Source organism: Chelonus insularis, unplaced genomic scaffold, assembly GCF_013357705.1.
Source record: "Chelonus insularis isolate UGA/USDA-ARS -01 unplaced genomic scaffold, ASM1335770v1 contig_140_pilon, whole genome shotgun sequence".
Taxonomy (NCBI): Eukaryota; Metazoa; Arthropoda; class Insecta; order Hymenoptera; family Braconidae; genus Chelonus; species Chelonus insularis.
In genome coordinates this window covers 6,877-23,372 of record NW_023276381.1, presented here as the reverse complement: position 1 = coordinate 23,372, position 16,496 = coordinate 6,877, and the positions used below count along the sequence as shown (strand labels likewise).

General features: G+C 35.6%; 1 protein-coding gene across 2 annotated transcripts in view; it reads left to right on the top strand.

The window, feature by feature from the left end:
- Positions 1-13,639, top strand: part of LOC118074968 (uncharacterized) — a 31,316-nt gene extending 17,677 nt beyond the window's left edge. The window contains exons 3-7 of one of the 2 annotated variants that reach the window (XR_004691251.1): positions 375-534; positions 1,794-2,069; positions 2,161-2,327; positions 2,413-2,614; positions 2,694-3,390. The gene's annotated coding sequence lies outside the window, so the exon portion shown is untranslated. Of the gene's footprint in view, positions 1-374; positions 535-1,793; positions 2,070-2,160; positions 2,328-2,412; positions 2,615-2,693; positions 3,391-13,576 lie in introns of those variants that run through there. The other variant, XM_035096540.1, reaches the window with a different exon arrangement.
- The last annotated feature ends 2,857 nt before the right edge of the window (positions 13,640-16,496 follow it).

The window sequence follows — 16,496 nt, the reverse complement described above, 5'->3', positions numbered from 1 at the left end:
TACACGAATTATTAATACATTACAAAAGAAAAAAAAACAAAAGTTTAATAACTATCTACTGCCATTTACACGTTTTCTATATTTATTAATGAAAAAATCAAAATTTAAGAAATTCTACATTTATATTGCGTTTTATATCTAAAAGCATGAAAAGATTAGTACGCTCGGTCTACCTGCGTGCCTCAACGTTTTAAGACGAGAAATTTCCCGTCATAAAAATTTGTGTACACAGATGTACAGATGAACCGTACTGTACTGAAAATGTAAGAAAGGATGTTTTCCAATGTCAGTTTGGTTTGAATCGTTCGGAAACATAGTTGTGTTTCTGGAAATCGAAGATTTTGATAATGAATCAATTTGTGACTGTGTTTTAGACAGAAACCAAAAAGACATCTGTTTTGAGTGCAAGCAAATTAAAAGTGAAAAATGATTCAGATGTATCAAATGCGAATAAATTTCCGGAAGTTGGAGAAACCGTGCAACTACTGTGGTACGATCAATTACTCCATGGAGCCAGGATTCTGCGTTACCATCGTAAGTATTGTTAACATATCTTTTATATCTACTTTTTAAATGTATTGTTATTGTCTCCAAAGTTTATTTATTCAATGGAATCTTTCGCCTATCGCGTCGATGAAATTTTTCTAAATTAAATAAAAGCAACTTACATTACAATTAGTTTCCGTAGATTCGAAAATGTTTTGTCCTCTACGTACAGTAGATGTAAAAAGATTGTAAATATCGTAGTAGTAAATAAAATTTGATTGTTCATTAATAAATATAATAGACCTATCAATGACAGTAGATAATTTTTGAATTTTTGTTTTTTTTTTCTTGTATTATATTAGAAATTCATATATTTAATCGACATTAATTTTATTAGTAAATTTTTTGTGAATATTTTTTCAATAACTTCATTCTATTTTATAATTTTTGCTGAAGATGATAAGAAAAAGTTACTTAAATTTTTCGTAATATAATTCTGTATGAGTTGATATTCTATTTCAATGAAAGGAATTTAATGAGTATGTATCTTCTCAGCTTAATTTTGATTTTAAGAGTTTAAAGAAAAGTCATCATAAAAATGTAGAAATAATCATTTTCTAATTTCCAAATATTTTAATGTATGGATATCATAGATTAATGTCACTCCTTTTTCAAATGAAAATATAGCTGGCTTTTTAATTATATAAATAAAGAAAGGAAAAATTAATGTATAAAATTCGATCCTAAATTAATACACCGGATCTACGCTTAATACCAAGATCTAGCGTTAGAGAGTAGAGACTAGAGACCCGCACTTAATCTCTAGTACCAAATCTAAAAGTGGATTTCTGAATTTAGTATTGATGATTTTTTTTTTTTTTTTAATTTTATTTGGGTCTAAGCCGTGAAGCATAAAACCCTGATATAGTGTTTTCTATCACAAATAATAATATAATTCTACTCACCAGTATAAAAATTTAAAATATTTTCCGAAGCATTTTCTTTTAAAAAATGAATAATTTTATCCATATTTAAGAAATAATTCCATTCAAGTTATTGACAATAGTTTACCTCTACTTTATCATTATGAATTATAATAAATCTTGGAAATTTTTCTATAACTGTAGAATCAGTATCCTGCATAAACTATTATTCCTTGAAAAACTATTTTTTTCTAAATACTCTCATTCTGCTCATACTTAATCCTAAATTGTTACAATTTTTTCTTTTCTTTTAAAAATGATAGATAATTTGGCTATGTATCAGAGATACAATAAAAATTATACTAAATATTATGTTACTTTTAGTGTCGAAACAATATTTAGAAAAATTGATTGTGTCAACTGATAGTGAAATCACACCTCTAAAATCTTCAACATCGAAACGACCATTGTCCCATAGTTCATCAGAAGATAACAAACAGATGAAAAAGAGACAATCAGGGGTAAAGGATGATTTTATCAAAAAACTTGTTCATAAAATAATTGAAAATACGAAAGATAAGCAAATAGAAGAAGGAAAAGTACAAAATGGTCCTAATATTTTGAAATCGAAGTGTGGAATATGTTCACTTTTTTCCAATGGTATGTGATTGGTTTTTTTTTAATTTTTATTGAAATTAACAATAACAAAAAAGATTGAAATTTACATAAACAAATTGTTCTGTTATTTTAGTCCCACCAGAAATCATTAATTTCATGGAGAAACTGACGAATTTATTAAAGATCCATCAAGAAAAGGAAACCTTTATCCAAAATAATCACTGCGATGTACACGAGAAAGAGAAAAAGTTAGTAGATCCAGAGAACATTCTATCATGGAAAATATACAGCGCTGACAAAGTAAGTAAATTTCATTTTCTTTAGAGAGATCATTGCTTGATATCTTGTATGCATATAAGTAAGCAATCATACATTTTGGTTACAGATTAAATTAACCAAAAATCAGGAGTATGGATCCGAGGAGCAGATCTAAAATTTATAAGCAATATGACAGAAAAAAATTGGAAAGAAATGGCTCGACGACTTTGAAAACATTATATTGGAGAGAAACCACTATCGCAACTGTATGCTGTAGGAGGTAAGAATCGCAAAAGGAATAGATCCAACTCTCAGGAAAGCAGTAAAAGGTACGCAAATAAAATTCTAAGTTTTCAGAATATGTATTATTAATATTATTATGAAAAAAAAAATCATTTCTGTTTCCAGAGTATGTCTCGACGAAAACCAACTTACGTTTTTCGACCGGAGAATATCATCGAGTCATCAACCTTATGTGTTCTACTCTACGAGGAAAAGTGGGAAATAATGATTTCGCAGCGGATCTGAACCAAGAATGAAGTGATCGAAAAAAATGAGAAAAAAAACCTGCGCACAAAAAAGCGAAGAAATCATCAAAAATAATCCATGAAATAAGTTCATCAGAGGAATCATGCAGTGAAGCAGAAGAAGAAAATTTGAGATTGCAGTCAGAATGCAAATCAAAGAAAATTATCATCACGCAAGACATAGAACCAGATAAAAAAGTAATCAAATAGAAAGGAAAAAAACAGGTGAACTAAATTGCAATAATATAAAACCGTCAAAAGAAATGAAGAGGACGGATTCATCCCAAAAATCATCAAATGACACAAGTGATCACGAACATGTTCTTCTTCATTATGACTCAACCGTTGAGAACGAAGATTCTTTGCTTCCGAAAAAAACAACTTAAATCATGGATCGTCCAGAATCATCATCAGTGACTTTGTAACCACAGTAGCAACCAGGAACCTCCTCACATTTGTATAATTCTCAAAACAATATGTATTACACAGCCCTGAATCAAAACTTTAATAACCCTTGGTATCCCACTGCTCCATATAACCCTTATTCATTTAATTATAATCACGAAAATAGTTTTAATTTTTATCATCATTCTGGCTATGGTTATAATAATTACAATAGCAATAATAATAATTATTGTAATTATAATAGTAATAATAATGGAAATAGTAGTAACGTTTATCAAAATGACAATAGCCAGAATGATTTTAATATTACTAAATTATAAGTATTTTGTCGAATTTCTGTGTGTATTAATTTTCAACATATACATTAATAAATTATAATTAATTAAAAAATAACATTCTTTAATAGCCCCCAAAGAACACAAATTATTTTTCAAGAGACTAAAGTCTCTCTTTTGGAAACTGATATCTACGAGACTTTAAAGGGGTGTAGAGAAGGCAAATCTTCTACAAGTGACCTCGCTGACACAGGCTACCACCCCGGGACTACCCTCGGGCATTACTTCAGGGTGGCGCCCACCTTCCACGCTACCATGGCCTCCAGCGTTTATGTTGCAGTCATTTCCCTACGTCCCCCATCCTCTTTTACAAGAGATTAGGGGTTCAGGAACTGCTACCACTCCTTTATCCTCAGATCAACTCCGCTCAGATCTCTGCGACCTTCTCCTCAGCGTGCCACGACTCACGCTTCCAGATACTTTCTCTCTCCGTCTTCGTTCTTCCACCTCCCGATGCTTCATTACTTCATAAGCAAATGCGGTTCCCGCCGCCCAACACCTTTGCGATCTCAGCATGACGTCAACATAATTCTTGACCCCAACCTGCTCCTCTCCTGTCGCCTCTAGGAACTCCATCCTGTATTTCTCCGCCTCCGGGCACTCAAATACTGCATGCTCGACATTGTCCACCTCATGTCCACAAAAAAAGCAGCTCGAGTCTTCTCTCAGTTTCATCCTCGCGAGGTATTCATTAAAGGCGCCATGTCCTGTTAACACTTGAGTCAGGTAATAATCTACCTCACCGTGTGGCCGGCTTGCCTATCGATCTATGCTCGGTATAAGCCTCCAAGTCCATCTTCCCGTACTCTCCACTTCCCATCTTGCCTGCCACTTCGCCATCATATCATGGTGCGCATCTTTCGCTGCCGGCCCTCTCGCTTTCTTCCTGTCAAGGTGTTTTACTCCCTCCAGTTTCGCGTACACCTCCATTCTCTCTTCACCTAGCAGATCAAGCGGGGGGATTCCAGCAATCACCAGCGCTGCCGCCCCTGGTACTGTGCAGTATGCCGAAGTAACTCGTAACGCCACTTGACGCTGTACTGCTAACAGTTTCTCCTTATACGTCTTCAGCTGAAAGAGCGAGCCCCACACTTCCACTCCATACAAAAGTTGTGATTGGACAGCTGTATATATAATCCTCCTCTTAAGATGGTGTCCTCCTCCAACATTCGGCATTAGGCGCGATATTGCAGCAGCTGTCTTCCGCGCTTTGTCAGCGGCTCTTGCTGCATGGGTGATGAAACTCAGCCTTCTATCGAAGATCATCCCTAAATACTTCACAGCATCCGCCCACTCCACCTGGTATCCTCTCACTGTTATAATTGGTGGCTCCCTCTGCTGCAGGTTCGTAAAGAACATCGCCTCCGTTTTGTGGCACGCCAAGCTCAGTCCATTTGCTGCCATCCATTCCCCCACCGCATCCAATCCTCTTTGGAGCCTCCATCCTAGGTCACGGGCTGAGTGACAGTTCGACACCAAGATGACGTCATCGGCAAAGCTGACGAGTGTCGTCTGCCCGGGAAGCTCGATGTTCAGCAGCCCATCATACATCACGTTCCATAGGAACGGGCCCAATACCGAGCCTTGTGGGACTCCCGCCGTAACCACGTACTCCTCTTCTCCCTTCTCCGTATTATAAACTAGAACTCTGTCAGAGAGGTAGCTGTCCACCACCCTTCGCAGATAATCCGGAACTCCTTTCTCCTCCAATATCCTCTTCCAGCTGGCGGTATTGAATGCGTTCTTGACATCGAGAGTCACTATGGCGTTAGCTCCCAATATTCTTCTCTTGCCCTCCACTTTAGGTGCCACTTCATTCAACACACGCGTGATCGCGTCTATAGTGGACCTCCCTCTTCTGAAGCCATACTGCCTGTCTGACAGGTCCCCCGCTTCCTCATAGAATGCCTGCAGTCTTTGCAGAATCAGGCACTCCAACAGCTTTCCTATCGTGTCCAGCAGGCATATCGGGCGGTAGGACGATGGGCTCTCCAAATTCCCAGTGCCTTTTCGCAGTAACACCAGCTTCTGCCTCTTCCAAATTCCCGGGAATGTTCTCGCCTTCAGACAATTGTTGAAGACGTCCAGCACTGCCATTGGGTACTCCTCTATTACGCCCTTTAGTATCTCATTGGGGAGATAGGCTATCGCCAGCCCTGGATATGTTCGGTAAGAAGTAGTAGCTGTATACTATTATTCCGTCCACCTCCACACCTACGAAGCCCTCCTCTGTCTCAATTACCCGTCCCAGGACCATATCCGGGTTGAGAACCGCTACAGCTGCCCATCCTGTTTTGTCCTCGAACCAGGAGCACCAATTCCGTTTTGTGTACTGTTCGCTGATGATAACGACATCTATTCTGAGTTCTGCCACCGTTTTTCGCAGCAGATCCTGGGCCTCCCTGCCCCTCCCCGGATTGATTTGAAGAAACTTCATAGCGCCCGCTGCTGACTTAGCTGCCTCCTAGCCTCCGCACACGCCCCACTTCCAATCAGGTGCGTTCGGTTCGCTTCCTCTAATCCAGCATCCTTGCATACCGTGCAATATGGCGAGTTCGGGCAGTCTCTGAACTTGTGCCCAGTTTCACCACACTTCCTGCAGCACTTCGACCTATCTAAGCCCTTGCAATTTGCTGCCATGTGTCCCGTGCCGAAACATCTGTAGCAGCGCCCCACCTCCTCCTTGATCCTCACACGGCAGTTGACCCACCCAATCTTCAGCCTTCCGGTCACCAGCAGCTTGTTTGCGTCTGCTGTAGCCACTTGAAGCAGCGCCGATTGCGTGCCACTATAGCTCGATCTTAGGCTCAGTAGCTCCACGCTTGCGTCTCCGCCCATGACAGCTCTGGCCGATTGCACTACCTCCTCGTTCGTCGTCACTCTGTGCAGGTCCCGCACCTCCACCAGTGTCCTCTTGACCAGTTCGGTATAACTACGAGACTACAATCTATAAGAGAGAGACTACAGTCTCTTAGAGACTGTTGTCTTTTTCTTAAGACTTAAATCTCAGAGACTGCAGTCTCTCTCTGATTCTGAGACTCTCAGAGATTGATTATTTTATCCTGGGTTCTACTTAGAAGTACATTCAGAGAGGACTTTAGCTCCAGAAGCAGAAAAAAAAATAGAGTGCACAACTCAATCGATTTCTTCAACAACTCACAGTTATACTATACAACCTACGATATCAGCTGATGGAAAACTCTTCACTCTCCTTTTTCTTGTATTCAAAAAACCACCGGAAAACTTGGTCCACAGATGGAAGCATCACTTTTTAGAGCAGATAATGTGCACGTAGAAACCTCGAAATCTGGTTAAAGGATGTATTCTTTCTGAATGGTGGAAAAAATAGTTTTTATTGATTCGTGGACTCGGCATTATTCTGCAGCTGTCACGTCTGCCAAACCACCGGATAAAGAAATTGAGATAATGATTATTCCTAAAGAGGCTACTGGACAAATTCAACCATTAGATGTTTTTGGGTTTAAAATAGGGAAAAACTTTGTAAGACATTTTTCAGACAGTGTCCTATTACGAGGAGATGATTTAAATTTACACTTGAGAAATAATACTATTAAATTACAATCACTGACTCATGATCAACTCTCGTCTCCGCAATACATAAATCTTTTTCGTTATTCATGGTTTAAAAGTAGTTACACATTTATTAAACCAGATGAATTTGAAAATCCAGTCGATTTTGCTTTTGGAGATAACTTTAAGTCTCATTGTGAAATTCCAGGATGTAAAAATATTGCAATTATCCGTTGTGCACGGTGTGAAAAATCATTGTGTCTTAAACATTTTTACAATGATTATCATATATGTAATACGTACGATAAATAAATAATTGATCTTCTTCATTTTTATACAAATCTGAGAAAGACAAGTATCTCGTAATTTTTTATGCTATATCGATTGAAATTGGTCTTATTAAAAAATAAATAATAGTTTTAGAGTTATAAATTTTTTGTTATTTTAAATAAAAAAAAAAATGTATATCCGTAAGTTTTCTAAATATGTAAAAAATACGTGGTTCATCATTTTCGACATATATTATTATATAGAAATCTCAGCTAAATTGACAGTGGCCACCTCGCGAGGTTTTCTTGTTAGTAGATCATTTCCCATAAGTAGCAATAAGTAATAATTGAAATATAGAGAACTCATATATTTTCAAATACTGCCACTGAATAATAAAACATAAAATTGTTCAATTGATAGGTTTCTCAGTGCGTTAACTTATTCACTCCTCTCGACATAGGGTGAATAAATTTGGGAGGTTTTATTATGTTTAAGCGCTCATTAATTTTATCAAGTTTATTATGTAATGGAAAGGACTTACCTTTATGTTTTTTAAATTTATTTTTTTTAAGTTGAAGAATTTTCGAAACTTGTAGAGACTATTGTTAATTAATCCACTTGATGAACAATGTAGTTTGTTGAGAAAATCTCAACTTGTGAATTAACCTAACCGTTTAAGGATAGGGATGATTGTGCCGGAACAGAGCAAACGGAAGTCAGGTTTTATAAAAAAAAAAGTATCTTTATTTTAAGCACTAACAGGTACACTAAGTATACTGACAAACTTTTTGTTATTAAATAGGGAGACTGAATGTCGCTCAAAATCACTGAATGTCTATTTTAATTACTGAATCTGAATTGAATGTCCAAAAAACTACTCAACTTGGTGTGTTCGGTATTATTGACCTCCCACACGAGCTCAGCACGCTTCTTAAGTTGAGCAAGAATGTGATTGTGCACGTGGCGTTAGCCCATCAATGCAATGCAAATGAATCTTGATGAACTGTCTTGAATTACACTGAAAAATCTTGAAATATTTCTTGATTGTAGTTTTAGAATGAAGCTTGAATGGCTCTGATGATTTTCAATAGCACTAGTACTGATGATTGACTCAAACTTGTAAGATTTGTTAAGAATGAATAAGAATGGCGTGTACACGTGAACGAAAACAGTGAAAGAATGGCGACAGGAACTTCATTAGTCAACAGGGACACTGAAAATTAGTCAAATGATTGACTAAATTAAGAATTATTGATTGTTTGGTCGATTGGTTATCGACCCAGTCCCAAGATGGCGGCCGAAGTTCCTGTCAGCTGGCAAATTCAAACTGAGAATTAATTAATTCTCAACATAGTTATTCGAATTCACGAAACGATGTAGTTGTTCAAAATCACGTAAAATGATCTTCTGCACTAAAATCCAACTCAAATTTATTATTTTCTCCATATCTTTGATCGTAGTTGTGGTTCATGAGTAGTGAATGATCAATTTCTTCGTTCTCCAATATTTCCCCAACCAATCTAAATAAGTTACTATTTATGACTAAAAAATCTATACAACTGTTATTTAGTTACTAATTTTGGCATAAAAACTGTAGCCTTACACATGATTTTCGTGTTCATTTCCTATATTTTTTTCTCTGAGCATGTTGTAAACATCATTAATGTCCCGAGTATAATCCATGTTAGCTTCCCCCGAACGTCTATTTCATCTTAATTACTGAAATATATTACCATATTTAATTTGAATTTTATGTGGTTATTACGCCATAATGTAAAGAATAAAAAAATGTATTGTACTAACCTTAAAGAGTCTGAAGAAGTAAGTTTAAATTATTATTATTGTTATTATTATTATTATTATTATTATTATTATTATTATTATTATTTAAATTATTATTATTTAAATTAAGGTTCAAAAATGTTTAAGTGGGGATAGTCTATTGTTGTGGGGACTATCTAAAAGAGTATTGAATCATGAACTTTCTAAATTAATTTAGATGTTGAATCTCTATTTGAAAAAAAAAACTACTCTATCGATAATTTCTCGGGTGGTATCAAAGTTTTTGATGGACCAGGCATTAATGACACCGAGTGTACAGTGGTTATTGTGAAATAAATCATTTTCTCGTTGACGGCTAATGACAGCGGTATCCGCCATGACACCTCTAAATTTTCATTTTTCATTAGGATGAAATAAGTAATGTTATTATATCGTTGTTTTTCAATGTGAAGAATAAAATAAGCTTTTGACGCCGTCATTTGTAGAGAAAAATTTGCTAGGAACTTTCCAGGGGGAAATCTGTCTACAGCCCAGCCTTAACGAGATTCACGCATCAGATATATAGCTGGTGGCGACACTGCAGCATAGTGATGCACCTAACCTAACTTGACTAAACTGACTTAAACATGTTTCATTTGTGCGTCTTTATGATTAAATCAAACGTCATTTGTAGAAGTTCAGTGAGAGTTAATTTTTATTTTAATTACTACAAATATGGTAGTAGATAAAAGAAAATTTGCTCAAATTTGATGGTATAAAACGAACAGTTTTTTAATTTTCCTCTTATCATTTGTTCCGAAGAAATTCCGCCATGAAAATTCAGTTTGCAGCGTGCACGGTGAAGACATAAAGGCTGTAAAAATAAGCGGTAATTAATTAATTTTAATCATATTTGTATAATATTGTAAAATTTTTGTATGTCTATCTAATGCCTATTAGTCCAACGACAGTTTGTTAGTTAACGACGATTGCTTGACGATTAGATTGTTTATAGCAACGAGGGGAGAGTTTGTTTATCTCCAGTTTTTGACTGTGACTTGTGTTGACCGCACGGATTCTTTCTTTTAATTAATTGCTGTCAATCTTTAATAATCATTTTTATTTATTTATTAATCCGCCGAAGTTGTTATTGGGTCTTATTTTACAATATATTATTATTTAAATTAATTTCGAGTGTATGTGATTGTACATAAGAATAATTCATGATTAAGTATATGACATCGTATTTATAGTCATTGTGTGCTGACAAAAACTATAAACATTTATTTTAATTCTGTTTTTGGTAATAAAAAATAGAGAGGTTCTGGAAAAAGCAATAGATAAGAGGAATCCTAATTCAAAACTTGATGAAAATAACTTGCCAGCATCGGGAATTGATAGCAAATTTAGACAGTTAATCTCAAAATCAAATAAAAGGAAAGCCATTACTGACTTAGCATCGGAATCACCAATTTTTTTAAAAAAAAGGCTAGCTAGTGGGAAATCAACTGAAGGAAATGATGAAAATCATTATTTTTCATTACGATCTCCTCATCATCCCGCAAAATCTTCAAACAACGATAGCCGTAACAATAACTTATCTGATTCATATAATCTGCTCGATTTGTCTACTTCCCATCATCAAGAAGTAATGGATCTGACACAGCCCAGACCTATAACTAATATCCGAACTAACAAACCCAGTACAGCTGCAATTATTTATCAGCAATCCTATCCAAAAATGGTGAAAATGTCATCTCCATATTTGCAAGAACGGAACTTCCCCTTGGAAAAAATCTCAACAGCTAATTGGGCTTCACATGCATCATCTTCGCAATAGCAAAACTTTCTCTCGGAAGTGTCGGCATGTTCTACCTGAGAATAATGATTCTAAACAATAAGTTGAAAAATATGTATTTTATAAAATGTTATGATTACTATTTCTATGAATATAAATATATACATTTAGAAGACAAAAATTTGCTAGGATATTGTTTGGAATATTTTTAATTTTTAAATGAATAAAATAATATTTTCAAATCTTAATTAATGATTTCAAGACAGTTTTTTTTTTTTACAGAAAAGGGAATTTACCAGAGGTACCAATATTCAACCAATGTAATTTTAAACATTAAAACTAAATTTAATTAAAATTAGTTTTACATTGATTATATTTCTAAAAAGCAATGTAACCAATGTACAACCTATCGTAATTTTTCGACTCGGACGCTTCTAGGATTTTTATTCAGTGTATTTGAATTTCTATTTGAATTTTTCTTATTAGGATTTTGGTACATTGTGCGCGATATTCCTCCTCCTTTTTCTGTTTCTAATGCTAGATTCTGAGCTCCGCGAATTGTGACAGGTTTTCCGACTTTAACAAATAATTTTATGCTTGGATTTAATCCACGAATATATTGTAAAATATTTGTATGTCGCCATCTAATGACTATTAGACTAACGACAGTTTGTTAGTTAACGACGATTGCTTGACGATTAGATTATTTACAGCAACGAGGAGAGAGTTCGTTTATCTCTAGTTTTTGACTAAGATTTGAGTTAACCGCACGGATTTTTTTTATTTTAATTAATTGCTGTCAATTTTTAATAAACATTTTTCTTTATTATTGATTTTTCGAAGTTGTTATTTGGTCTTATTTTACAATATTGTATTAGCGCTTGTTTTCGTCATTTGCTAGTATAATAGCTCGATCTCTTTTATCATGATCAGGATTATTATTTATTGCTCTTTTGATATTGAGATGATATTCTGTACATCGTTCGTTGTAGTTTAATACTTCGTTTGAGCCCTGTTGACACTAGCTTCTTTCAAGAATAGTGATGTCATACAATTTAAATTCGCCGAAGTTATTTCGTAAAACTTGAAATAGATCTTCTGATCTTCCTCAAGAAGAACTACAGGGATAAAAACAATCCCAACAACCGAGAATATAAACCACACCTCAAAAGAGAAAAGACAGACACGAATGTAAACCACCAAAGATCATTATAGAGGGTAACAAAATAAAGTACCTAGAGGTAGTCAGGTACCTGGGGGTCTGGTTCGGCAGAGACCTTAACATTTCTACACATATTTATAAACGACGGGCGCAAGCGGAAAAGCTATTTCACAAGATAAGACGCCTTTCGCGAATACGTTGGGGACTCAATTACCATACTTGTCTAACTATATATAGGAGGTGCTTCCTGCCGGTGGTCGCTTATGCATCCCCGGCATGGAGCGATTTATGTAACGCTGAAGATTAGCTGACGCTTGCGGCCGCACAGAGGGGCGTCTTGGGAGTTGTCGCGCACGCTTGTGCACCCACTCCGAGGAACGGTCTTTGCGTGGCGGTAGGCGTCCCGCCAATACGCATAGCGATCGGTGATCTCAATGCGCGATACACACTTTGTAACGTATAACAATGTTGGAATCCCTCTAAATGACAATACGTTAGAAGAATCGTCGACGCCGATGATGAACTTCAGGTTACAAATACTCAAAATATGGCAGGCAGAATGGGATGCGTCCGAAACGGATCGCAAAACATACCAATGATCCGAAACATAGCAGATAGACTTGATAATAATTGGATACGCCTAAACAACCTAATGACACCAGCATTCACGGGACATGGGATATTTAGTGCACATCGTGCACAATATGCCACCGAGATGGACCCAACCTGCCCTAATGGCAAATGGGAGAGATGACGACACAGTGGACCACTTCCTGCTGCACTTCCCCGCATATTGAGACAAACGTGATGATCTCACATCGGTCATATGCCAATTGAGATCGAACTCGTAGTAGTATGTCGTAAGGCCTCGGGCTTTTTACGTGTATCCCTGTGCTTGTTTCAAGGTGCAGGTATACGCGTCCCGGGAAATACCATTGCGAAGAGAGTAGATTTATAATTTCCCAGAGTTATATCCTAGTAGGCGAGGTACTAAATTTCTGTCCTTCGGACAGGGGAAGCAAGGCTATATCGGTCATACGTTCGGAAACGAACGTTGACCTCAGTCTAACGTGGCCTGAAATAGCGCCAAAATTTGCCCAAATAAAGGACATATGTAAGGCACTCGAACAATTTGTCAAGGCGAGCGCAAAAGAGAAATTGTTCGAGGAAATTAGAAGAATCCGCGAGGGGGTGAGAAAAAAGAGGATTGTAGCGCGAACGAGAGCAGCAATGCCCAACACACAGAATCCTCCACCCCGTAGAAGTAGTAGGTTCTTACTAGCGCCATAAAACATAATTCGTAAACTTCATTGATCCACACCAAGGTGTAGTTAGAGCACATAGGCATAGGTTGCAGGCCTGCAATCTTCGCGGAACGCCTGTAACTTGTGGATCAAACGAATAGGGATTTGATTATCCATTTCACTTTACTTAAAAATCTCTAATAATAATAAAACTTTCACATATTTCAGGAAAAACCTAACACTAAACATTTCTTTCAGCTGTCAACAATATAATGGTGCTCCTCTCACACCATAAACAACTGTGGCTGCCGACCAAAGCGGATAAAACTGGTACTACGGGAGACTGAACTTCAAGCTCGCATCCGGGGCTGCGAAATCGAAAAACGACATGTAGAAAACGGGTGCTTTCGATCAATTGAGGTTGGACTTTTAGTGGTATGTTGCAAAGCCTTTGGCTGGATGCGTGTATTCTCGTGCCTTTCTAAAGGCCCGAAAATATTACGTCCGAAGTAACGCCGTCACTAGAAGTAGAGCCATTCCCAGAGTTATGCCCTATGAGGGGTTCTATACTTTTTGATCCGCGGACAAAATATTCTAGGATAAAATATTCCCAGGATAGAATATCCTCAAGAAAAAATATCCGTTGTCAAAATATACTCACACAAAATATCTAATGACGATAATATAGATAATAAAGATACTTTCCCAAAAAAAGTATATACAAAAATTTTTTTTTAAATGCCCTACAAATAATAATCGGAAGAAATCAATATCAAATTTATAAAAAATTAATAAACAAAAAAAAATAAGTTATTTTACGATGACTAGTTTATTACGGCAATTCTAACATGAAAAATTTTGACACATCTATCTACATTATTTTCCAATTAAACAGCATATATATTCATCCATTACTTAAATCATCATAGTCTTAATTAAATGAAAGTTATCCCAATCGACATCAGGTACAAAAATACATTTCCACATTAGTACTTAAATTAATTATAATTGATGGCTTAATATTTACTTTGGATAATCACTCACATACAGAATATTATTTTTATAATCATTACAGTCGTGTTGTCAATACTTTTAATATTCTATTAAGTATATATGATTTTTCGACAATTTAACTTTATCAAAACCAACTCAAATTGCATTATTTTACAATCACAATGAGCATAAGAAATAATATCAGTATTAACTTTAACGATGAGCATCGAAATATTTGTAACGTATTTAATGGTTAATAACAGCGTCAAAATTAGTATGTGTCAAGCATTTAATAGACAAATATTCAAACACAATATTAAATTAATGATCAATATAACATGAAAATGTATCTTTAACATTAAAAAATAATAATAGTTGCAATTGTAACATCAACCCCTAGCGTTGATGGATATTACTTTAACGATGCTTCTCAGGTATCCTAATTTATCGCTAGAATCATCATTCATAACAATCTTCTTTAGCCGAGCGTTGTAATCTCGATAAGTTTCAGGCTGAATGACAACGTTTAACCCGGTATCTATTTGCGATAATAACGCTTCATTACCAGACTGCTCATATTTTAGCTTATTTAAAAACAATCCAATTGAAGCATGTGAAACACCCACACGTCAATTAAAACCACTGTGCCATCCTTCTATTGGATTATTTGATCGTGAAAGATCATTAATCACGGCTTGATAGAAATTCCACATACTGATATCAAATAATGGCTTCTTACGTTTTTTTTTTATTTTGGCATAGTTGACCAATCCAAGTCATTTCGAAGTAGGCAAGTAAATCTTCCAAATCATCGCTATTGCATTCATAGAAATCACAACCAACAATCAATTCATAGCCCTCAATCACATCCTTTGGTGGAATAAACGCAAGCGTCATAAGTAGACGTAAATTAGCAGCAAAAATGACATCTTGATTTTATCGGCTTTGAAGACCACATGACTGAATCCGACGCCAAAAGCATTGGTTGAGATGAAAATTACAACCGGCAATTTTAGCGCTTTTAAATACTTCTCGAAAAGACTCAATAAATGCTGGCTCAAAGTCTACCATGATCAGACTAGGAGAAAAATTTGGCATACTTCGTCTTAGAACGGTCAAGAATTGTAAATATATTTTTTTAGATTTATTAGGTAATAACGCATACACAAGAAGAATGGATTTGCCCTCAATAAAGCCATGAACAGTATATAACTGTGAAAATATACTTGGCACAACATTAAATGTACCATCACTCAACCATTGCTGGCATTTTTTCAAAACGTTTAAATTTTTTAATGTAGAAAAAACCAAAAACCGATTTTTATTGTCACCGCTATCATGCAGTAAAAAAATATCACCTTTGTGTGTTTGTTTCCATTTACCACTCAATACTAATTGGCTCCGTGATCCAATAATTGCGGATTATTTTTATGTCGAATACGGTTCACAGTTCAAGTCATGGATACAGGCTTAGGTAATAATGCTAAAACAGGTGATAAAACACCACTTAATACACTTGATATGATAATACTTGGCTTAGCATCATTCCTTTTAGCCTCCTTTACAACTTTTGCTTTTATAATTTTATATTGCACGGCAGCAATATCACCAGCATGCTCATGCCTCGGTATTACACCAACTATATTTCTTATAAAACGAATCACTTAATTAATACTTGAAAATAAATTGGAAAAAGAATAACAAATCTAGAGTAGCGGTAAATACTCGGCGCCACGTCACCTGCACATTCTGCCCCTTATCCATCTTATTGGAAAAAAAGGAAGAGATACAAAGGTAGGGGCAATCACGAGTCCAAGCTCAGCCCAGATAACCAACCATGTTACAAAGAATACTTACATCCTAAAAACAGACTATTGCTACTTAGAACTATACAGTGTATGGTCTATACTAAATTTCCTGGCGCGATTTACAAAAGCTTTGTACTTATTTTAACCATTTTATCACAGTACAGCAATATCCTTAACTTGGTCTTAACATTAAGTTTTAGCTTTAATTAGATTTAATTTTTCTTTAACACCTTCTATAACAATTTTTCCAATATTATATAACATTTTTTATATATGATTGAACCAGAAACAAAACAAAAACTGAAAATAAAAATAAACGACAAACAAATATACATTTTTCTTTTTTTCCTTTTTAACTTATTCAATGTAACACCTAT